Genomic DNA, 11,490 nt, shown 5'->3' with positions numbered 1-11,490 from the left:
CTCTTGCTTAATGTTACATGTTAGGCTTCATGACTCCCAAGTTATAGAGACAACATGAAAATATGGATGCCAAATCCATTCTACTATATGTCTACAAGCTGTTTGAGGAATATAGAAGGACTCAGTGATATGATATATCCAAGAGTCTCTTCCGCGCTAGGATGACTAAGGGGATATCGGTTTAGAACCATGTCCTAAAGATGATTGAGTGTATATAGAAACTCACAGGTTTAGGAATGGTCATAGAGGATAACCTGTGTGTGGATCTTATACTTCAATCCCTACCAGATTTCTTTTATCAGTTCATAATTAATTTTAATATGAACAAGCTTAAGGTGACTCTCCCTAAGTTCCTTAATATGTTGAGAGAGGCAAAGAGTGCTATCAAGAAAGAGAAGCTAGTTCTCTATACTAGTGAGACCATAAAGAAAATAAAAGCAAAAAAGTCCCTTAAGAAGGACAAAGGCAAGGGCAGATCGGGTAAAGTAAAGGTTGCTAAGAAGGACCCAGTAAGGGACAAAGACTAATGCTTCCACTATGGAAAAGATGAGCACCGAAAGAGGAACTACAAAGGGTACCTTGCAGGGAAGGCAAAATAGAAGCTTGAAGAAGCTTCAGGTACATTTATGATCAGTCTCCATTTGTTAGACTCTTATGATAACACATAAGTATTGGATACCGAGAGTGCTTATTACATCTGTAATTTGTTGCAGGTTCTGATTAGACCTAGGAGATTGGTGAGAGGTGAGATGGACCTCAAAATTGGCAACGAAGCACAAGTTGCTATAATAGTTGTTGACGAGGTCACCCTACATCTGCTTGGTGGAGCCATTATTGCATTGGATGCATGCTATTTTGTTCCTCCTATTATTAAAAATATTATTTCCATTTGGTGTTTGATAATTAGTAGATATAAATTAGTTTTTGAGAACAATGATTATTTAATATTATTAAATGATAAGATCATCACGAGAGGAACGTTGCACAATGGTTTATTTATACTAGATACTGCTCTACATATCATGAATGTAAGTATGTCCAAAAGAAAATGAGATGAGGTGAACAGTGCATACTTATGGCATTGTAGGCTAGGTCATATCCGTGAGGAAAGGATTCAAAAGTTAATAAAGGATGGATACTTAGATCCATTTGACTATGGGTTATATGCAACTTATGAGCTTTGCCTTCGTGAACAATTGATCAACTCTCTATTTAGTAGAACTAGAGAGAGAGCCACTGAGTTGCTAGAACTCATACATAGTGATGTATATGGTTCCATGTCAACTCATACCATAGGTGGTTACTCCTACTTCATTACATTTACTTATGATTTCTCAAGGTATGGACAGGTGTACTTGATTAAGTATAAGTTTGAGACATTCGAGAAATTTAAAGAGTATAAGAATGAAGTTGAGAACCCCACTATAAAGGGTATCAAGACTCTTTGATCAGATCGAGGAGGTAAGTACTTGAGTACAGAGTTTGCTCAATTCCTCAAGGACCATAAGATTCTATCCCAATGGATATTTCCTTATATACCTCAACTCAATGGTGTATTTGAAAGGAGGAATCATATATGTTAGGATCAAGAGCACTAAGAGGGGGTGGGGGGGGGTTGGGGGTGGGGGTCGAGTGAATTAGTGCAGCGGAAAACTTTCGACGATTTAAAACGACGTTCGTACGATAAAAATAATTTCGGTAAGAAAGCCGATTCGGAAATCACTTTAACTTGTGATCAAGCAAGATGCAATTAAAGCAAAGATATAAAGGTAGTTTGCAGTTATGATGAAAATTAGAATATAAGCGCAAACTGAAATATGATGTTCGTATGATAAAACTGATTTTCGTCTTAACGTCGATTCAGAAAATACTTAACTATGAAACACGTTCATAAATGAGTAGAAGGCAGTAAGATACTGAGGAGGTTTACAGTAAAGATAAGATGCTAAAAGTAAATGCAAACCGAGATTTAGAGTAGTTCGGTCAATCTTGACCTACACCCACTTTTGGCTTCCCCCACCGACGAGGTCACCGACGTCTACTAGAGGTCTTCCTTCAATAGATGAAGGCCAACCACCATTTTACAGTTTCACTCCTTTTGACGGGCTTAGGAGACAACCCTTACAGAATTTCTCTCCTCTCTTGAAAGCTCAAAACTTGGAAGAAAAGAGGGAGGAGAACTTCTAGCCTTTATAACACTTTTGAGCTCTTAAAAATCACAGAGTAAATTGGATTTTCGATGCCTTTGGTTGCCCTTTCATGCAGGAAAGGGTGGGATTTATATAGGCCCCAAACTAGTTTGAATTTGGAGCTCAAAAGTATCTTTTCCCGGATTTCTAGGGTTCTGGCGGTACTACCTCCTGACTGGGGCGGTACCACCGCCTGACAGAGCTCGGAGACTGAGCTCTGGCGGTGCCATCGCCTGACAGGGGCGGTACCACCGCTTGATAGAGCTCGGAGACCGAGCTCTGGCGGTGCCACCGCCTGACAGGGGCGGTTGCACCGCCCAGTCTCGCTCGGAGATTGAGCCCAAGCGATGCCACCGCCTGACCTGGGCGGTTGCACAGCCCAGCTTTCTTGGGAGACCATCTCCTGGGCGGTCCCACCGCCTAGCAGGAATTCTGGTCCGAATGGGTTGATTTATTCGGCCTAATTTGGGTCTATCAAGGGCCCAATTGCCCCCAGATTAAGTTAATGGATCACCTCCCATTCCTAACTTAATCTACATGCTAACTACGATATTTCTTAAGACATTTACTGCAACTTACTCCGGTGCATCAATCGCTTCTTCCGGCGAACTTCCGGTGAACATTCGACAAACCTTCGGTAATGCTCCGACGGACTTCCGGCAAACTCTTGGACTTGCGACAATCTACTTGGCGAGTTACGACGAGCTTCTTTGGCAAGCTCATGGACTTCTCGGATTTGTTCTCGCAGAACCTTCGACGATCATCTGGACTTCCGTCGAACTCTCGAACCCCCAACGTAATCATGGTCTTGACTCCGGTGCAACTCCTACTGCATGTCTTTCTTCCATCGTAGTTAATCCTGCACATGTAAAATAAAATGTCGATCGAGACAATTAATCCTAAGCAATTAACCAAGTTGTCCGGCATGTCATTGGTCCCTCGATGCTTTGTCCGATTATTCGGCGCATCGTCCTCTCTTGCGGCCTATTGCCCAATCGGCAAGTTGACTCCACAACTCCGATATCCTTGGCACAATTGTTGAATCTGAGCTTAGATGCAAACTGTGCTTAGATGCAAACTGCGCTTAGATGCAATCTGCATTTAGACGCAAACTGCATTTAGACGCAAACTGCATTTAGACGCAAACTGCGCTTAGACGCAAACTGCATTTAGACGCAAACTGCGTAAACTGCGCTTAGACGCAAACTGTGTTTAGACATAAACTGCACTTAATCATAAGTAATCTTAGAATCGGCTTTTGCATCGAAACAGTTCTTATCGAACAAACGCAGCTTTCGTTTTTAATCGCTGAAAGATTTCCGCTGCACTAATTCACCCCCCCCCCTCTTAGTGCTCTCGATCCTAACAATTGGTATCAGAGCGGGGTATTTCTCATTTCGGATTTACACCCGAGAGAAATGGCTCTTCAAGAGGGCTTTTCGATCTTTCGTCCACCGTTCTTTAACGGATTGGACTACACTTATTGGAAAACTCGAATGAGAGTTTTCTTGATTTCTCTAAATATGGATTTATGGAATATCGTTGAAAACGGTTTTCAACTTCCCTCTAAACCGATGAACGAATGGTCGGATTTAGAGAAGAAGTATTTTTCTTTAAACGCAAAGGCTATGAATGCCTTATTTTGCGCCTTGGACAAAAATGAGTTCAATCGGGTTTCTTTGTGCGAAACGACTTTCGATATTTGGCGCACTCTTGAAATCACGCACGAGGGAACTAGTAGAGTCAAAGACTCGAAAGTTAATATTTTACTGCATGATTTCGAGTTTTTTCATATGAAACCAAGCGAAACCGTTGTTGACATGTACACCCGTTTTACGGATGTCGTCAATGGTTTAAAATCACTTGGTAAAAGCTTTTCGGATTTTGAACTCGTTAACAAAGTTTTGCGCTCACTTTCTAAAACTTGGGATTCAAAAGTAACTGCTATTCAAGAATCAAAAAACTTGAACCAATTTCCACTTGAAGAACTAATTGGTTCATTGATCACATATGAAATGACGTGCAATGCACGTGAAGAACTTGAGAACCACCTTCCAAAGAACAGGAAGGATTTGGGACATAGAACATTTGAAGACCACTCGAGCATAAGCTCAAGTGATGGTGAACTTAAACTACAAATAAAACAAAAATTAAAAAGTAAAAAGAACGGAACTACTTTCCTTGAACGCAAGAAGAAGAACAAAAATTGGGATGAATCGAGCTCCTCCGAAGACGAGGAGAAAATCAACAAAGGCGAGGTGGCAAACTACGCCTTTACGCCTTTCGACGCTGAGGTAATCAAAATGCCTTTAATTTACTTTGAAATTACATGATGCTTAAAGCATTTTTCTTTTTTATTTAATTTTCTTAAAAATTACATGTTTAATAATTTTATACTGAAAATACAAACAATTAGGAATCATGCTTATCATTCTAGTAATTTTGAAAATAATCATGAAAATTACATGTTTATGATAAACAAAATGATTGTGATTAAAAATACCTTATGAAACCATGCTATATGTGGTTGAGAAGTAATAATGTGTATCATGTTAATTTCCATTGTTATTTCTCGATTTTGAGTATATGAAATCATGCTTAATTTGAAGTTATGATTAATGAGTATATATTTTTTATGTATGATGATTCTTGATTATCGATTTTCATGATAATAACAGTGGCTTTAAAAAATTGATGCATGTTTTCATAAATGAAAAGGCATGCTAACATGAAATCGATCACTTAAAATGAAACACTTAAAAAGGGGAAAAATATATTATCAATGAAATCATGAATCTATTTATGTTATAAATTTTGTGACCCATAAAAATGATTTTGATGATTTAAATTTGAAATGAGTTTTATCAAAATCATGATCTTGATTTATCAAATTGAATGCATTAAAAATGAATGATGATTTTTCTCTTGAATGATTGTGACTTGTATTCCTTGTATTAATGATATGATTTTTATGCAATTCTTTGTATTCATGAAATATTTATCTCATCACCCAATTATTTCTTTTTCAATATTCCTCAAGTGATGATATGAATGCATGAGATATTCATGAATTTATTTTGATGTATGCAAATGAGAAGTTTCGATCATGCATGGTAGGATGCAATGTGACAAATTAATACCATGATGATTTGAAATATTTATGATTTGGAATGATGCATATGCTTTTTATTATGATAATGTATGATGTGTATCATGAATGTTTAAAAGAAAAATTAAAATTTATAATGCTTTGGTGATTATGCATGTTCTAAAATGTTATAAAATTCACTAGCTTGCATGATGTAGAACTTAGCTATATTGAACATCACCAAGGAATGCTATCTTGCCTATCTCAAGAAGCAAAAAGTTAACTTGCACATCTAGCAAAACTTATATTTCAAGAAGCAAGAGTTGCTTTCTTGAACATCTCAAAATTGCTAGCTTGCGGGCCTTAAAATGTAGAAATTTTTTGCTAGCTTGTATATGGTAAACTTGCTATCATACTACCATGATGATGAGCATGCCTTATCTTCATGATTATATTTGAAAAACTATGGCAAAAATATGTCCGAATGATTAAACGTGTTAAAATTATTTTTCGGACTTTTTTGATCGAATGATCAAATCACTTGATTGCCATAATGATTTTACACAATTACTTGCCATGATTACATGTTGGAAATTATGTGCTTGAATACAAAAATTTCCATGATAATAAGCATGTTTTACCTTCATGATTGTAATTGAATATCTCTAGTAAAACCCTGTCCGAATGTATGAAAGTGTCAAATTTCATTTTCGGATTTTCTTGATCCTAACAATTAGATTTTCTTGATACATTATCCTCTTCCGAACTTAACAAGCATATGTCATATCAAGTTTAATTCACATCATTGATTTTTGACATATGGAATCATCTAGCAAATGCACTTATCATGTGAAAAATATTTTTCGAGAAACATATTTGATGATTCCCTCTTATAAAAGGAAGATATACAAGGATTTGACTCACTTACATACCTTAATCCTTACAAAAAATGAAGTGTGCTTTAACATCTTATCGATTTGAACTTCACATATGGCTTTCCTCCTTCATGTAAAAAGATAACAAATAAAAAGGAAGAAGCAATAAAAGCTATCTCTATGTCATGTTTTCCTCGAGATGTTTGCATAATTGGTATCCTATCACTCACTGTTGGAAAATGACATGAACCAACTTATGGCATCGCACTTATATTTAAAATTTGCTTATATCGTTCTCTTTGTCGTTGATAACAAAGGGGGAGAAATATATAAATTGATACTATGAGTGCCATATTTGAAGAATATGAATAGATGTTATGAATGCCATATTATGATGAGATATCAAAAGCAGCATTTATATGAATAGGTGCTATGAATGTCATATCATGTTAAGATATCAAGAACTTGAATCGCAATTTTACATGTTGATATCTTACCATTTGATAATAGCAAACTTGCATGATGATAACAATAGATATTATGTTTTTCATGCAATGAGTTGAACCAATATCACAAACACTTGATTGTGGTACTTCTCCTTTTTGTTGATGACAAAAGGGGAGAAGTATGTTGATGACATGACATGTTATGCATATGTTTATGATGACATGTTGCTTGGATTTTTAAATCCAAGAGTTTCTATCAATATGGCATATTGATAGGGGGAGTTTGTTTAAACTCTGGGAGTTAAGGTTAACTCCGTTTATGATGACATGTTGCTTAGATTTTTGAATCTAATAGTTTCTATCAATATGGTATATTGATAGGGGGAGTTTGTTTAAACTTCGGGAGTTAAGGTTAACTCCGTCATCAAGTGGTTGTCATCATCAAAAAGGGGGAGATTGTTGAATCTCGTATTTTGATGATGAAACTACTTGATATATGTTTATGATTTAATTTGCGTTTTGAGTGACGCAGGATGCCTCGATCAGGATGAGATAATTAAAGCAGGAAAATCATGTTGTGCCGGAGGAACATGTCAGAAGATTAGACGTCGGGCCGGTGGATCGGTCGACGTATCGACAGAAGGCTTCGGGCCGTGGACTCGGGCATCGGGCCAAGAAGAGCGGGTATTGTGCCAAGGATATCGGAGTTGCAGAGTCAATTGGCCGATTGGGCAATAGGCTACAGGATAGGACGATGCGCCGAAGAATCGGACGAAGCGTCGAGGGACCAATGACATGCTGGACAACTTGGTTAATTGCTTAGGATTAATTGTCTCGATCGAAGTTTTTGTTTTAAGTGTGCAGGATTAACTACGATGAAAGTAAGACATGCAGTAGGAGTTGCGCCGGAGTCATGACAATGATCACGTTGGGAGTTCGAGAGCTCGACGGAAGTTCGGACAATCGTCGGAGGTTCTGCGGGAACAAATCCGAGAAGTCTAGAAGCTTGCCAAAGGAGCTCGTCGGAACTTGCCAAGTGGATCGTCGCAGTCCAGGAGTTTGCCGGAAGTCCGCAGGAGCATCACCGAGGGTTCATCGGATGATCGACGGAAGTTCGCCGGAAACTCGCCGGAAGAAGCGAGTGACGCACCGAAGCAAGCTGCAGAATATGTCTTAGGAAATAATCGTAGTTAGCACTTTGATTAAGTTAGAAATGGGAGGTGATCCCATTAGCTTAATCTTGGGGCAATTGGGCCCCTGAAGAACTCAAATTGGGTCGAATGGTTCAACCCATTCGGACCCAGGTTGCTGTGGGAGGTGCAACCGCCCAGGCAGGGAGGTAGCACCGCCCAGGCTATGTCTCCCAGCGAGACTGGGCGGTGCAACCGCCCCAGCCAAGAGGTGCAACCGCCCAGGGCTCAGTCTCCGAGCGAGACTGGGCGGTGCAACCTCCTCTGTCATGAGGTAGCACCGCCAGAGCTCAAGTTTCGAGCTCTGCCAAGCGGTGCAACCTCTCCAGTCAGGCGGTGCAACCGCCTGAGCTCGATCTTCGAGCTCTGGCAGAGAGGTGCAACCGCCCCTGACAGAGGTAGCACCGCCCAGAGGCTCAATCTTCGAGCTCTGCCAGGCGGTGCAACCTCTCCAGTCAGGAGGTGCAACCGCCTGATCCCGGAATTCCAGGATTTCTTCGTTTTGAGCTCCAAATTTGAACTGGGTTGGGGCCTATAAATACCCCACCCATTCAGCACTGAAAAGATATAGACCTACACTGAATTCTACATCTTTTCTGTGATTTTAAGAGCTCAAATTTGTGTAAAGTCCAAACGTTCTCCTCTTTCTGTTCTTCAAGTCTTGAGTTGTAAAGAGATGAGAGAAAGGTTCTGTAAGGGTTGTCTCCTAAGCCCGTCAAAAGGAGTGAAACTGTAAAAGGGCGGTTGGCCTTCGCCTATTGAAGGAAGGCCTCTAGTTGACGTCGGTAACCTCGTCGGTGGAGGAAGCCAAAAGTGGAGTAGGTCAAGACTGACCGAACCACTCTAAATCTCTGGTTTGCATTTATTTTGAGCACTTTATCATTACTGCAAACCTCCTACATAGCTACTGCTCTCTGCGCTCTTTCGAACAAGTTTCTAAGTTCTGATCTTTCCGAATCTGCATTCAGATGTAAATCGGTGTTTTCGTACGATCTTTACATTGCAGTTTACATTTACGTTTTGATTCTATTTATAACTGCAAACTGTCTTCTGCGCTTTTACGAACGAGTTTCTTTGCAGTTTACGTTTACGTTTTGACTCCATTTATAATCTGCGCTTAGACGCAAACTGCGCTCAAACGCAAACTGCGCTTAGACGCAATCTGAGCTTAGACGCAAACTGCGCTTAGATGCAAACTGCGTTTAGACGCAATCTGCATTTAGACGCAAACTACATTTAGACGCAAACTGCATTTAGACGCAAACTGTGCTTAGACACAAACTGCATTTAGATGCAAACTGCGTAAACTGCGCTTGGACGCAAACTGTGTTTAGACGTAAACTGCACTTAATCATAAGTAATCTTAGAATCAGCTTTTGCATCGAAACAGTTCTTATCGAACAAACGCAGCTTTCGTTTTTAATCGCTGAAAGATTTCTACTGCACTAATTCACCCCCCCCCCCCCTCTTAGTGCTCTCGATCCTAACAACAATACCCGCTCTTCTTGGCCCGATACCCGAGTCCACGGCCCGAAGCCTTCCGTCGATACATCGACCGATCCACCGACCCGACGTCCAATCTTCTGGCATGTTTCTCCAGCACAACATGAATTTTCCTGCTTTAATTGTCTCATCCTGATCGAAGCATCCTGCGTCTCTCAAAATGTAGATTAAATCATAAACATATATCAAGTAGTTTCATCATCAAAATACGAGATTCAACAATATACTGTTAGACATGGTGCGGTCTATGATGAGTTTCACCGACCTACCCGTTTCATTATGGGAATACACCCTAGAGACCGTAGCTTTCCTTCTGAACATAATTCCAACTAAGTCAGTAGTATCTACACCATATGAGATATTGAAAGGGAAGAAGTCCGATCTTAAGGTTATTAAGATTTGGAGATGCTCTACCCATATTAAAAGATAACCCTGATAAGTTAGAATCCAGGACGGAACTATGCAAGTTCGTGGGATACCCCAAGGAAATTTATGGGTATTATTTCTATCACCCAAAGGACCAAAAGATCTTTATAGCTAAGAGAGCAGTGTTCCATTAGAAGGAACACATTCTTGGCGGAAATAGTGGGAGCATGATAGAGTTGAGTGAGGTTGAAAAACTTAGCTCAAGCGCCAATCCATTGCCCAAGTCTGTTCAGGTACCTAGCAAACAAGTTCTAATTTTACGTAGGTGTGGTAGAGTATCCCATCCTCCTGAGAGATACATGAGATATATTAAAGGAGAGAATGTTGAGGATATTGATCCTCAGACCTATGACTAACTATTATGAATATAAACTCCAAGAAGTGGCAAGAAGCCATAAATTCTGAAATTGATTCTATCTACTCCAACAAGGTTTGGAACCTCGTTGATGCACCCAAGGGTATTATACCCATTGGTTGCAAGTGAATCTTCAAGAAGAAGATCGGAGTAGATGGAAACGTGGAGACTTATAAAGCAAGGCTAGTAGCCAAGAGGTATTATGAAAGACAAGGTGTTGACTACGATGAAACCTTCTCACCCATAGCTATACTAAAATCCATCTGAATTATATTGGCTATTGCAGCACACTATGATTATGAGATCTGGTAAATGGACATGAAAATCACGTTCCTCAATGACAACCTCGAGGAGGAGGTGTATATGATACAACACGAGGGATTCGTATCCAAAGATAGTCCAGATAAGGTGTGTAGGTTGCTTAGGTCCATCTTTGGATTAAAACAAACTTTCTAAAGTTGGAACATAAGATTTGATGAGACGATCATGTTGAATCTCGTATTTTGATGATGAAACTACTTGATATATGTTTATGATTTAATTTGCGTTTTGAGTGACGCAAGATGCCTCGATCAGGATGAGACAATTAAAGCAGGAAAATCATGTTGTGCCGGAGGAACATGTCAGAAGATTGGACGTCGGGCCGGTGGATCGGTCGACGTATCGACAGAAGGCTTCGGGCCGTAGACTCGGGCATCGGGCCAAGAAGAGCGGGTATTGTGCCAAGGATATCGGAGTTGCGGAGTCAACAGGCCGATTGGGCAATAGGCTGCAGGAAAGGACGATGCGCCGAAGAATCGGACGAAGCGTCGAGGGACCAATGACATGCTGGACAACTTGGTTAATTGCTTAGGATTAATTGTCTCGATCGAAGTTTTTGTTTTAAGTGTGCAGGATTAACTACGATGAAAGTAAGACATGCAGCAGGAGTTGCGCCGGAGTCAAGACAATGATCACGTTGGGAGTTCGAGAGTTCTACGGAAGTTCGGACGGTCGTCGGAGGTTCTGCGGGAACAAATCCGAGAAGTCCAGGAGCTTGCCAAAGAAGCTCGTCGGAACTCGCCAAGTGGATCGTCACAAGTCCAGGAGTTTGCCGGAAGTCCGTAGGAGCATCACCGAGGGTTCATCGGATGATCGACGGAAGTTCGCCGGAAGCTCACCGAAAGAAGCGATTGACGTACCGGAGCAAGTTGCAGTAAATGTCTTAGGAAATAATCGTAGTTAGCATAATGATTAAGTTAGAAATGGGAGGTGATCCCATTAACTTAATCTTGGGGTAATCGGGCCCTTGAAAAATCCAAATTGGGCCGAATGAATCAACTCATTCGGACCTGAAATAGTGCTAGGAGGTAGCACCGCCAGGATAAGAGGTAGCACCGCCCAGGAGGCAGTCTCCAAGCGAGACTGGGCGGTGCAAC

Source organism: Musa acuminata, chromosome BXJ1-11, assembly GCF_036884655.1.
Source record: "Musa acuminata AAA Group cultivar baxijiao chromosome BXJ1-11, Cavendish_Baxijiao_AAA, whole genome shotgun sequence".
In the NCBI taxonomy this organism is placed as follows: domain Eukaryota; kingdom Viridiplantae; phylum Streptophyta; class Magnoliopsida; order Zingiberales; family Musaceae; genus Musa; species Musa acuminata.
Note: the sequence above shows the minus strand (reverse complement) of the source record.